The sequence below is a fragment of the Pseudoliparis swirei genome, chromosome 3 (genome assembly GCF_029220125.1).
Source record: "Pseudoliparis swirei isolate HS2019 ecotype Mariana Trench chromosome 3, NWPU_hadal_v1, whole genome shotgun sequence".
NCBI lineage: Eukaryota > Metazoa > Chordata > Actinopteri > Perciformes > Liparidae > Pseudoliparis > Pseudoliparis swirei.
In genome coordinates, this window is record NC_079390.1 from 1,796,044 (window position 1) to 1,808,337 (window position 12,294).

Consider the following 12,294-nt stretch of genomic DNA (forward strand, 5'->3'; position numbering starts at 1 on the left):
TTTATTGCCTTCTCATCCACAAACATGCAGATTCAGCTGCCGCTCCTCCAGTTTTCCTGCAGCAACACTTTTTATTTGTTTCTCTCCTCCAACACGACTGAGACGAGAACAACTGAAGAGGAAGAAGAAGAAGAAAAAAGTGGGAACATTTCCGGAGGATTGGGTGCAGCGCCCGTTTCCCCGCCGCCGCACATCAGGATGCAGCAGAAAGGAGGTGGTTTAAAAAAAAAAGAGAAAAGGAGGCGTTGGAATTCTTCTCATCGCGTCGTGACGATGGATGGTGAGAGAAATGAAAATCGGGAGGAAATTAAATTTTTTTTTAGGGGGCAATTATTTCCCCGCCGACTGAAATCCAGGAGCATTTTAAAAGAAATTGGGGCACTTTTTTAAAAACTTGTGAAATAACATTTAACCTTTTATTCAAAAATAATATACTTATTTAGGCTTACAGGATATGAGCAATCCTCATAAAAATTGTAATAATAAGACTATTAGGAAATAATAAGACAATTAGGAAATAATAAGATTATTAGGCAGTAGTCTACAGATTTAAAGTGTTTTCTTTGAATTTTTTTAACAAAAAATAAACATAAAACATAAATCAGACGATCATATTACATTTTATTCTTATTTATTTGTGGTTATTTATTGTTAAAACATTTTTTTAAACAACTAGTACTTTTTGGTGTGAGATTTATTGATTTTTGGGTGTGTGTACCTACTTACTAGAGGCCATACAGATAGGACACACACAACAAAGAAGAAAAACAAAATGCTATTAAATAATCTTATTGTTATGGGGCATGTGTTGCCTCTCCTCGTGACATCAGGGGCAACATTATATTTCTTAGGGGTAGTTTTGCCCTTTGCCCCGGTGTATAAATATGATCATCTTAACAAATACAGCTGTATTTATTAAAAACAAGCCTCGATTCCAGCAAATAAAGAAGAAAGCGATGGATTATCAGAGGATTCCAACATCTGTGTTGTTGGCTCCGCCCATTATGGTAAAATTAATACTCGGGCTCAACCAACTGAACGGATGAGTTGCAAGTGCACCGTACCATGGAATTCAGATTTTAAAATAGATTAGCGTTGATTGAACCGTTAATAAATGGGAGTAAACGGGGAAACAATTGGGCGAAAGAGAAAGAGTTATAGTATTTATGAACTCCAGATAATTTCTCCAATCAAGTTTATAATCTGAGCAACGTGTCCGTCATCACACTTTAAAAAAATCAAAGAGCACTTTGAGGCCAGAGCTTTTTGCATCCTAAAAAAAGAAAAGAAAATGGGGGGGCTGGAGAATTTATGAATACTTAAAAATGATATTTCTAAAAAACGCACCTTTCCAAACTGCACCACATCAGTTAAACCCAACGAGCTGGAGAACACGCGTGTGCGTGTGGGCGGACTGGACTGAGCACACGCACCACACGCCTAAATCAACCTGAGAGATGCTGCGTGGAGGGACACGGCCCGAGTGAGTGAGTGTGTGTGTGTGTGTGTGTGTGTGCGTGTGTGTGCGCCAGTATCACACTAATGTGTTGAAAGCTTGCATTACAGACTGAACCAGTGTTAAAAATACACACCAGGGCAAAGAATATAATATTATAATAAAATATAATTTTGCCCCTGATGGGCCAAAAAATGCTCTCATAATTCCCTCTAATAATTTCGATTAAAAAATATATATATATAATTTTGAATTATAAAAAACAAAGAAATAAGTTATGTAATGTGTTATATTCATATGTTCAACACATTTCCCAAATAAAAAAAAAGTGAGAAAACGTATTTAAACTAACAATTATAATTCCAAAGCATACAGTAAATAACCTTAAATGAATGAGACAATAGTTTAGATTAAAAGAATAAACATTTATGTTTTTTCAGTTACGGTGCGTTCACTTGCAGCACGGAAAAGGTATGAAAAGACGTATATATTTAGAGCGTCTTTCTTTTAAAAGCATATTAATTATTTAAAACTCAGCCTAAATGAACATAACATTTCCAGGACTTTTCCAAATCTTTTGAGATTTTTTTCCCAGGACTTTTCCAGGCCTGGAAAAAAAACATTTTAAAATCCGAGGACTTTTCCATGAGCGTAGGAACCCTGGTAAATTGATCGTATATTGTTACGCAACAGTGTAAACCGCGATACAATCCATAGCTTCTGACAACAGCCCCGAAACAAACGTATACAAAGAACGTGTGCTGCCTCTCCGACAACATCCTGGTACCCAGACTTTTAAAAAAAGGGATAGTTTGAAGTTTTTTTTAACGTGATGTACTCATTAAACATTGTGTATTACCACCGGTAGATGGAAGTGATGAATGCTGCTGTGGATGACGACGTCGCCACGTATTTTGTGGCTCCGACAAAAACTAAATCCAGTTCAAGTCCACGCTGCGTTTGGAACATCTCCGGCGCTCCGCCTCCCAGGGGGACGAGCCGCCTCCATCTACGGTCTCAGCTCTTCTCGTGGCGAGGAGATGGATAACGGCTCCGCTCCGTAAACACGGCGACCGAACGGCCGTCTCACGATGTTCTAAATATGGCGTTAGCTTGAACCGGACATTTATTTTCAATTTCCACAATGCATTTAAACTTTGCCCCCCCCCCCTCGTCATCTCCAGTAGGTTAGAGAGACTCTGCATCACCACCTCACACGACCCCATGAAAACACCAAACGGTCCCTTTAAATGTGTGACTGCGTCTGTACTTAATCCCACCGTATGTTAGCGTTGTCGTCTTAGAATCTCTGCTGGCATATCATCCGACTGAATCCAATTAACACCGAAAAAAAATCTAGTCCAACCCTTGAGAATAACTATTTCATCTTTTTTTTTTTATATAAACATTTATTTTTTTGTCAGATAAATCAAAGTGAACAAATTAAAATGATCAGCGCAAACGCAGTTTTTATTTAATTTGACGCCAGCTGTCAAAATCAACGTTGTTTCTATTATTTTTTTAATAGATTTAGAACGAATTAATGCAAGTTGGTGATAAAGCAGGTTTCAAGTGATCGGCCATTCACTGAAGAGTCTTCAGAACTCGTCTCCTAGCGTGAAGCATCGACGCTCACAAATATCTAATCTTTCATTTTACTTGGAGCTGTGCAATCTGCATTGCATTTAATCTGGTCACACTGGCTTTAAATTACACTCTTAACACTAGAAATGCTCTTATTTTTGAAGTCTTCAGCCATTTTCGCAGCAGCCTGCGCGTCTAGAGAAGGTTTTATTCTCTTAAAATGCTTTTTCTAAATCAAACACACACATGAATCAGTGGAACCCAGAAGGACGGCAGCAGATAAATCTCTTCTGGACTCTAAAGCGCCGACGAAAAAAGAAAAAAAACAACAACATGAAGGTCAGAATGTGCAAGATGTGATTTTCATTTTTAGATTTTTTTTCTCTCCCCGCTTTGAAGGATTGATTTTCTCATTCCCATGTGTGTGGACTGGAATCTCAACCGGCTTTGCCGCAGTTGAGGTCTCCGGCTCACCATGACGCCTCCAAGGACACACACACACACACAGTTTCCCCCGGCGGGCGTGAACCCTGCACCGCGGGGCAGCTCTCCGCTCTATCTTTAGATTTAAGGGGCGGTTCCAACAGCAAAGCAAATAAATAATCATCTATAAATAGAGTATGACAGATATTTCAAAAACTCTCCCATCGTTCGCGGTGCTTTATTTACAACACATGCCCCGCCCAGCCCCGCCACCCCCCCGCCCGGGGAGGCATGCCGAGTTAAAAGCGTCACTTGAAGGGTCTAAAACGAGCGACTTCTCCCTGACCACAGAGGAGCCTATAATTGAGCCTAACAGCTCGCAATGTACACGTTTCAAAAATAGTGAGTGGTTGGCAGGGCAAAATGGAGGCGGAGCCTCAAATGTGCTTCACTTGCTAGTGTGTGTGTGTGTGTGTGTGTGTGTGTGTGTGCAGACACGCAGCAACTGAAGTACTCTCAATGCACGGTCACTCTGGCCTTTTCATTGGTCGAGTTATCTCGGTCCCGTTACGGTCCCCCAGGCTCTGGGAGGAGGATGCTGACAACGTCTACAGGAGTTAAGAGATAAGATTAAGAGTTATTACCAAAAAACAGGGTAGGGTTTAGAAAATAAGGCCAAAAAAAAGATGATCCGTCAAGATAAGAAACCCGGAGGGATGGAATCGGTCGAGTACACCGCACAAGAAATATCACGTGGCAGGAATGCGTCTATTTATATAGAAATGCAAAAATGAGATGGCGAATATTTAAGGGACATCTGCAAAACTACATTATCATTAAAAATGCACCAGAATAAAGAAAAATAGATGAATACATTTGAATGTTTGGTCCCTCTTGTGTTAACGTGTGCAGCGATATCATGAAGGAGCTTTATGACACCAAGAAACCCTCAAACTAAATGACCAACCACCAGATCTCGCTCCTGGACTTCATTAAGAACTAAACTGTCGGGATCAGATCCCATCACTCAGAGATGGAAGTGAAGAGAAAATACATGGAAGCTTTCTCATTTGATAAATCTGAATAAATCTGTATGGAAAGACGAAAAAAAAGAGCTTTCCACCTTCACTGCTACAACCACTCCGGTGCCCTTGAGCAAGGCCCTGAACCCTCCAGCAGATAAGAACTGGTAGAACTGGACCCATGCAGGTGTGTTTGAGTGCGTGCGTAAGAATCAGGGAGTTCCCGCGAATACTACCAGGATTAAAAATGAAAAAGAGAAGATTAAATAGTGTCAATAGTGAAGGATTAGGTCATGTTTACAAAGTGACGCCCTGAAGGTCTATAATGGTAAATATGCACGTGTTCTACATTTAGAGATCGCCATGTTGTCTCACTGTGGGGGGGGGGGGGGGGTAGATTTATCATGCAGTAATGTTTAATATAAACATTTCTGTAAAACTTGGTAACAATAAACCCGTAAGCTCACGAGTAAAGCCGCATGACCACCGGAGAGGCTGCACGGGCCGATAAAAAAACGACCTCGAGGCCGACGGCTCGCCGCGGGATCCGTGTGGCGTTCAAGGTTTTTCCGGTTTCTCGCTCTCCGCAGGCACAGAAGTCAACCGAGAGAGAGTGAGAGGGGTAGGGGGGGTAAAGAGAGAGGATGGCGAGCGAGAGGCACTTCCATCCCCCCCCCCCCCCCCCCCTGAACAGCAGCAGATGACAATAGCTCTCAAACCGGGGCACGCCGGAGCGCCTGACAAAAGGCAGCAGGCTCCTCCCCAGCTGCTCCCACATCAACACCGCCACGGGGAGAGAGGGCGCGAGTCGGGGACGGCGTGGCGCTACATGTCCCGACTGGAGGCAAAAATGAGTCCTTCTGCCAGAAAAAAAATTAACCCACAATACACGCATGCGAGGGGGGGGGAGGCAAAACCTCCTGACGCGCTCCGAGGCTCCGGCGCAGCGTTCTGCCCAATTAGGAGTGCAACAACGCGAGAAAAAAGAGTTCAGACGCCGGGAAAAAAACGCAGAAAAGCGCAGCCTCCCGACGATGGGAGAGACGCCATCGAGCCGGTACTCACATGTAGGCGGGCGAGAGCGGCGAGGACCGGGATGTCTTAAGAACCGGCACCGGGAATTTCCAGCTGACGGGAGAACCGCTTTTCCATTTCAACGGCATGTTGTTGTCACCAGACCGGCGCGGCGGCGGCAATGCCGGCGGCGAAGAAGACCATTTCCACGGAAAGGTTTCCGACGCGCTCGTCTTCCATTCCCCGCTCTGCCCACACCATTTAAGGAGGAGGAGGAGGAGGAGGAGGAGGGAGAGGCAGCAGCAGCTACAGAAATACACCGGGAGGGAGAGGCAGCAGCTCCAGTCGGTGTTGTGACTCTATAGCAGCGGCACCGGGAAGCCAATAGATTGCATCCACCACCACGGCTGGTGCCCTGCTGCATTCACGGTAGGAGGGGGGGAGAGAGAGAGAGAGAGAGAGAAGCCCAGCCTTTCCCATCACCCCCCCCTCCCTTTCATGGTTTTATGAGAAGCCCAGTTGCTGAGCAACAGTGCCACCTTGTTAAAGGAGTTGGGATTTCACTCCTGGACTTGGATTTCTCCCCCACAATAAAAACAATAAAAAAATGGAAGAGAATTAAAGAAGTGAGCGAAAAAAGAGAAAAGTTACACAATTCTATTATTTGGAAGGAGGGATGAGAGTGAGTGAGAGAGAGAGAGAGAGATTGAGAGGTTGTGATTACAGGTCTGGACGTGGATCTCTCCTCCACGTTAAAAAAAGAAAACATGGGAGAGAATTAAAGAAGTAAGAGAGAAAAAAATCTTGAGTGATAGTTACATATTTGTATTACTTCCTCTGCAGATTTAACGTGGACCTTTTGTGGATTTTATTGTGTGAAATAATGTAAAATGTACAAAGAAATAAAAGCCGTTAACCACCAGGTGATAGACGGTTATAACCAGGTTCACCTGGTCCAGACCTAGAGACGCTGCTATAGGCCGATAGGCTGCTGGGGGACGCTTAGGATACACTGAGCTCCTCTCTCCTCTCCTCTCTCCTTATGGATGTTTAGGATACACTGAGCTCCTCTCTCCTCTCCTCTCTCCTTATGGATGTTTAGGATACACTGAGCTCCTCTCTCCTCTCTCCTTATGGATGTTTAGGATACACTGAGCTCCTCTCTCCTCTCCTCTCTCCTTATGGACGCTTAGGATACACTGAGCACCTCTCTCCTCTCCTCTCCCCTTATGGACGCTTAGGATACACTGAGCTCCTCTCTCCTCTCTCCTTATGGATGAATTTCCATCTCTCCATCACACATTATTAACTCTTCTTCCTCCAGCGAGTCTTTGTGACTTCACGTCTCATTGGGTCCATTGGACCTGGCTGGGTCTGAGGCCTCCCGTCATGCCCCTGCTGATGCGTTTTTCCTGATCCGATGTGAGGTCAAAGGTCAAGGATGTCGTATGCGTACTATTGTAACGCCCTCTGAGGCACATTCGTAACGTGTGATATTGGGCTACATAAAATAAACTGAATTGAAGTTATGCAATTAACCAAAGAGTGCGAGTGTTCTCAGCTTTGACCACCCACCACTCGCTCGCCCTGACCCAACTCACATTCAAGATGCCTACTCTACTCTTTTTTTAAAAAGTGTTTGAGCCAATGAGGGCGCAGCGCTGTTCACGTCGCTAGAACCAGAAAGGAGGGAAAAAAATGAATTCATATCTTACAGAATACACAAGCCGTCATGCCTCTCGTCTCGCTCTACTTTTATCAAATCAATTAGATTTGTTGGATTACCGTTGCGAGAGATTAAGAAACAGCGACTTCGGATGTCAGGCGTCATCAATAATAACGTTAACATGGTCGTATGAGGGGAAAGTGAAGCTTTAAAACTACCTAAACTACCAGAGTTGGTATCTCAGAAACACATTTCAGTTCAACTACGTCACAAAAGCAAATGCCCTGTCATTGGTTCATAAAACTGCAGAAGTGATGTTACCCACAAACACAGCAAAGACGAGGAGAAGACTCAGAAATCCACGTCGACTTTTTCCATGTTAAACAGAAGCCTGGCCTTATAGGGGTAGGACAATCTACCCCTGTGCAGAGCAAAGGTCTTCTTCTTCTAAGTCTTCTTCTTCTTCTTCTAAGTCTTCTTCCAAGTATTCTTCTTCTAAGTCTTCTTCTAAGTCTTCTTCCAAGTATTCTTCTTCTAAGTCTTCTTCTAAGTCTTCTTCTTCTAAGTCTTCTTCTTCTAAGTCTTCTTCTAAGTCTTCTTCTTCCAAGTCGTCTTCTAAGTCTTCTTCTTCCAAGTCGTCTTCTAAGTCTTCTTCTAAGTCTTCTAAGTCTTCTTCTTCTAAGTCTTCTAAGTCTTTTTCTTCTAAGACTTCTTCTTCTAAGTCTTCTACGTTTTCTTCGTCTTCTACCTATTTTACTTCTTGTACTTCTTCTTCATCTTCTACTTCTTCCACTTCTTCTTCATTCATTCATTCAAACCAGTCGACGTTTAATTCTGTCATTGTTTATTTATGTCCCAGAACTGCACATCCAGTTAGTGAAGCGTCCAATTTTAAAATGTGTCTGTATGCAGCCGAGAGAAAAGGTACGGAATAAATAAATAAAAAACACTCGCATCTCTTCTGCATCTTCCTCGCGGTGACACCGATGCTCGTCCGTCGCCAGAGAAACTCAAACGCGTCTCCCTTATCCGTCACTTTCTCTCGCTACGGAAGTCGCAGGCTTATTTCCATCACTCTGCATCATGCGGTGATATTCTGCTGGAAGTTGAAAATAAAAAAAGAGCATGGGCCTGCATAGTTTCTATGATGCAAATTAAAACTCCCACATGTTGTCAGCTCATAAAAAGAGAACTGTATGTTTTCCAGCATCAATACTGAGCCCGGTTGAAAAACAACAACAAAGAAATGCAAAAAAGGGGGCGGGCTGTGACAATAATGTTCGATTGACAGATTGATTGCTAGAGGGACGACGTTATGCGCGGGCCATTCAGGCCCGGAGAAACTGCCACATGTGAATGAAGGCGACAGGAAGGGCGGCGATGGGTGACACCCGGGTAAGACGCTCAGCCGCGGTCCTCAACCCACGGGCACGCTGCTTTTCTTTCTGACAATCTAATCAGGGATTACCCGATTAACGACTCCAGAAGCCGCGTCCTAGCCCCGCCTGACGGGACTAGGTGGATACCGCTGTAGTGTATACAATTTTTAAAAATGACACTGAACCATCAATCCTGAGTCAAAAGTTGAAAAGTTCTTCTTTTAATAAGCCAAGTAATCTTGCCTGGTTGCAAAACAGCTACGACAAGCAGAGTTATTAGAATAGTACTCTAATGTGTAGTTAGATTCCACTAAGACACATATTTACAGTTGCCAGCGATGTAATGAAATAGGAGACGTTGCCCATTACCTGTCATGTAGTCCAGTGGGCATCACCTCCCCTCTGTGCACAGGGTGCTCCATACCCTCGCCGAAACCACACCTAAGAAAACATGAAAATGGTACTTTAACATTTTTAATCCAGTCTTTCGTCTAACGAAAACAAAAAACATTACATCCAGGAAAAGCAAGATGAAGCGGTGACAAACAAGTTTCAATTAAGCACTTGCAAGTCTGTTTTATATCTAAACTTTGTATGTATTTTACAATCTGCACAGTAGTTACCATGCATTGCCTAATGTGTAAGATATCTACCGTACAGTTAAAATGTTATTTAGAGTCATGCCCACCATAATTTAAACATCTTTAAAATGTTCTGATCAGGACTAATAATGGCAGTAAATATGAAACAGTTGGTTTATCCTGAAAGCCCAACACGTGTGTCAGTGACAGAGCTCATCACTCAGCACCTGTGGCCTCATTACCTCTCGGAGTCAGGCGATTAAACCCAAAAAGTCATGCGAATCTATTTGCGTTCGTCTTCATTCTGGATGCAAAACGTCCCACCGGAAGTTGACGTCGAGGCGCGTGGGCTTTTCTTTTTCTTGACCCCCTCCCAAAAACAAAAACAAATCCCTGTTCAGAAACGTGACAGTGGAGTCATGTATTTCCAACTTGTTGCTTCACACAGAACTGGGCTAATTGAAGCTAAAAATATCTCCGACATAACGTCCTTCTCGCTTTTTTTTGTTTTTTACAAATTCAGCACACAAGTTTTTTTTTGTTTTTACTGTGAAAGGGTGAACTAGGTATTTATTTTTACATTTATTTTTAAGAATAAATAATCATTTTGGATACAGATTTTTTTTTTTTTTTAAGTGTCGGTTATAATATAAACACTGGATGGAGGTGACAGGTCGCCTTCTCAACCGGAAGTGGAAGAGGTCAACTAGGTCACGTCAGGGGGGGGGGGACTAAGTCAAAAGCGAGGTAGTTAGCCGACTTGCTAGCTACAACAACACACACACACACGAGCTTTAACGCTCTCGGGATGTTGTTCGTTGAAGTGTCTTTTCTTTCGTCGGGCTTGACAGCTACACATCCTCACGTGAAGCTCGTTTTCTCGGCCTCACACGAGTCGTTCCGTCCCCCCGGTCGAGGGACCGGACGGCGGCTACGACTAGCCGAGCTAGCCCCCGTCCGACGTTAAAACCTAGCTTGAAAACAACCTGAGAGCGGCGCGGCTGTCAAGCTGCCGGTCGCTCGCCGGCTTAAGCCGAAACTTAACGAGATAAAAAGCAGAGAAACACCGGGGTGTCGACGTGAGTTAGTCGGGTTAGTCACTCGTTAAAGTCAGGGTTGGCTGGTTGGTTTGCCACCACCAACAATATCCCTGTGACTGCCTTGTCAACCCGGTGTGCGTTGATCTTAACGTAACCTCGCTCTGTATGCGATGTGACAACGCGAGTCTCTAATTCACTCCGTAAACTATCAAAAAGAAGATTCCGTACCTTCAACAACGAGATAACGTTGACTAGCGTCCTTGTTTTCCTCCCCAAGCCCTCAAAAGCCACTTATACCAACTGGAGCCTCCTTTCCTAATTCCATCCAATCCGGTCGTCGCTTACTAGCCGAGCCGCAGTATCCGAACTTCCCATTGGTCGAAGAGTATGGCCATCGTTTCCCATTGGCTCAAAACTTCCGTTACTAAATAAAGTCTTTTCCGAAGAGGAGTCGTCTTCCTGCGGAGCGTTTTTTTATTTCCTTGCCCTGAAACAAATGTCTGTGACTTTTGCTTTGAGAAAAGAAAAAAAAGATGATTAGCCTGATGATTCCTAGTGTGTCCTCGAGACAATAGTCTCTCTGTTATATGAACACACAGGAAATATCACCTCGTCTTGTGAAAGTACAGTAACAAAGACTCACAGTGTCTTTGAGGCTTTAGTGACCAGCATGTTATCATCAAAATAAATAACAAAATAAAGCAGAAGTGTGCTTTTAATTGTAATATTAAAATGATTGGGGTCAAAGTAAATTATAGATTATAGGGCCGTCGTGCTAAACTTACTGTATCTAGTTTTCACATTAACTTCCAGCGGATGTGGTTGTTTACAGTCAACATCCACTGCTAACTCCCTTTACTCTTCTCTCGCTATTATCACAACAAGTGCTGACACTTAGGTCTTTATCTCTGGCTCTCAAATGCAAGTATCGCCACAGGGACGCACACACACACACACACACACACACACACACACACACACACACACACACACACACACACACACACACACATACTCATTATCTCCACACTCGGAAGCTTCCACAACAAAGGAGACAGTCCTTTATTTATTTATTTGTTCATTAAATAATACCTAATATCCTCTTTGAATATTTAATGCTACAGGAGTGGCAAGATCTTTCGACTACTTACATCCATTAAAGCATTGCATTTCCAATAATAGGTTAACTTCTTTTAAGAATAAAAAGTTAAAGAAACTGTATATTTGAAAATACTCATATAAGGTCAATTATTAAATGTTCCCAAAGCCAAACAATCAAAGAGCAACGATGCAAATGCACTGACTTTGTTGTCTTTCATGTTTGAGGATAAATACAGAGTAAATATTTGTACGATTAATATTCTATGCTTGATAATATGAACCGTGACTACAGTCTACAATATTAAAATAATACAAATTACCATTTGCATTCATTAAAATGCACTGAGGCTGTTTCAATAATCACTCATACCTCTACCACCTTTTTGTCCTCTCCAATCATCAATGAAATTGCAAGCTCATTATTAATCAACTGACGCATTGATCTGGAACAAAGAGCACTTTGGAACAGACTTCACATTTAATGCTAATTTTGATTAAGTGTTGATGGCTCTGCGGCGCTCAGCGCCCGCCAGTATACGTGTGAATGATGGGACCTTGCAGCTGCTAATTTATGCAGATGTTTTACCAGCCAATTCTCGCCTCGTGAGTTGCTCTGGCTGTTAATGAACCATCCAACTGCTATACAGTACCGTTTAATTAAATGTTGTATAATTAAAGTGTATCATTAAAGAGTCCCACAGACATAAAGGTTGAAGTTTAAGATTAAGGTTTTTATTTGCCATAAGTGCATAGACCAACAGTCCAGACACATTGGTATTATAGTGCAAGGCTCTCCGAGTCAACAGAGGTAAAAACACACTATAATAAGAACACTATAAAAAACACACTATAAATAAGGTGGTATAGTATGTACACTATTACACACAGTTTAAAAACAGGTTCTTAACATAAAAAAGAGAGGGCAAATGTTAATAAAAAGGCTATCCTGAGTGCTGTTCCTGTAGCTTGTGAAAAGAAAAGAGGGGAGTTATATGAGGATATTGCCCATTTTGAGAGGTGGAGGACGG

The 12,294-nt window shown here is 42.8% G+C and overlaps 1 protein-coding gene across 1 annotated transcript in view; it reads right to left on the reverse strand.

Moving 5' to 3' along the window:
- The window catches only part of klhl13 (kelch-like family member 13), a 40,061-nt gene extending 29,609 nt beyond the window's left edge, over nt 1-10,452 (reverse strand). The window contains exons 1-3 of the mRNA XM_056408035.1: nt 10,394-10,452; nt 9,368-9,495; nt 8,914-8,985 (exon numbers count right to left, since the gene is read on the reverse strand). The gene's annotated coding sequence lies outside the window, so the exon portion shown is untranslated. The remainder of the gene's footprint in view (nt 1-8,913; nt 8,986-9,367; nt 9,496-10,393) is intronic.
- Between the last annotated feature and the right edge of the window lie 1,842 nt (nt 10,453-12,294).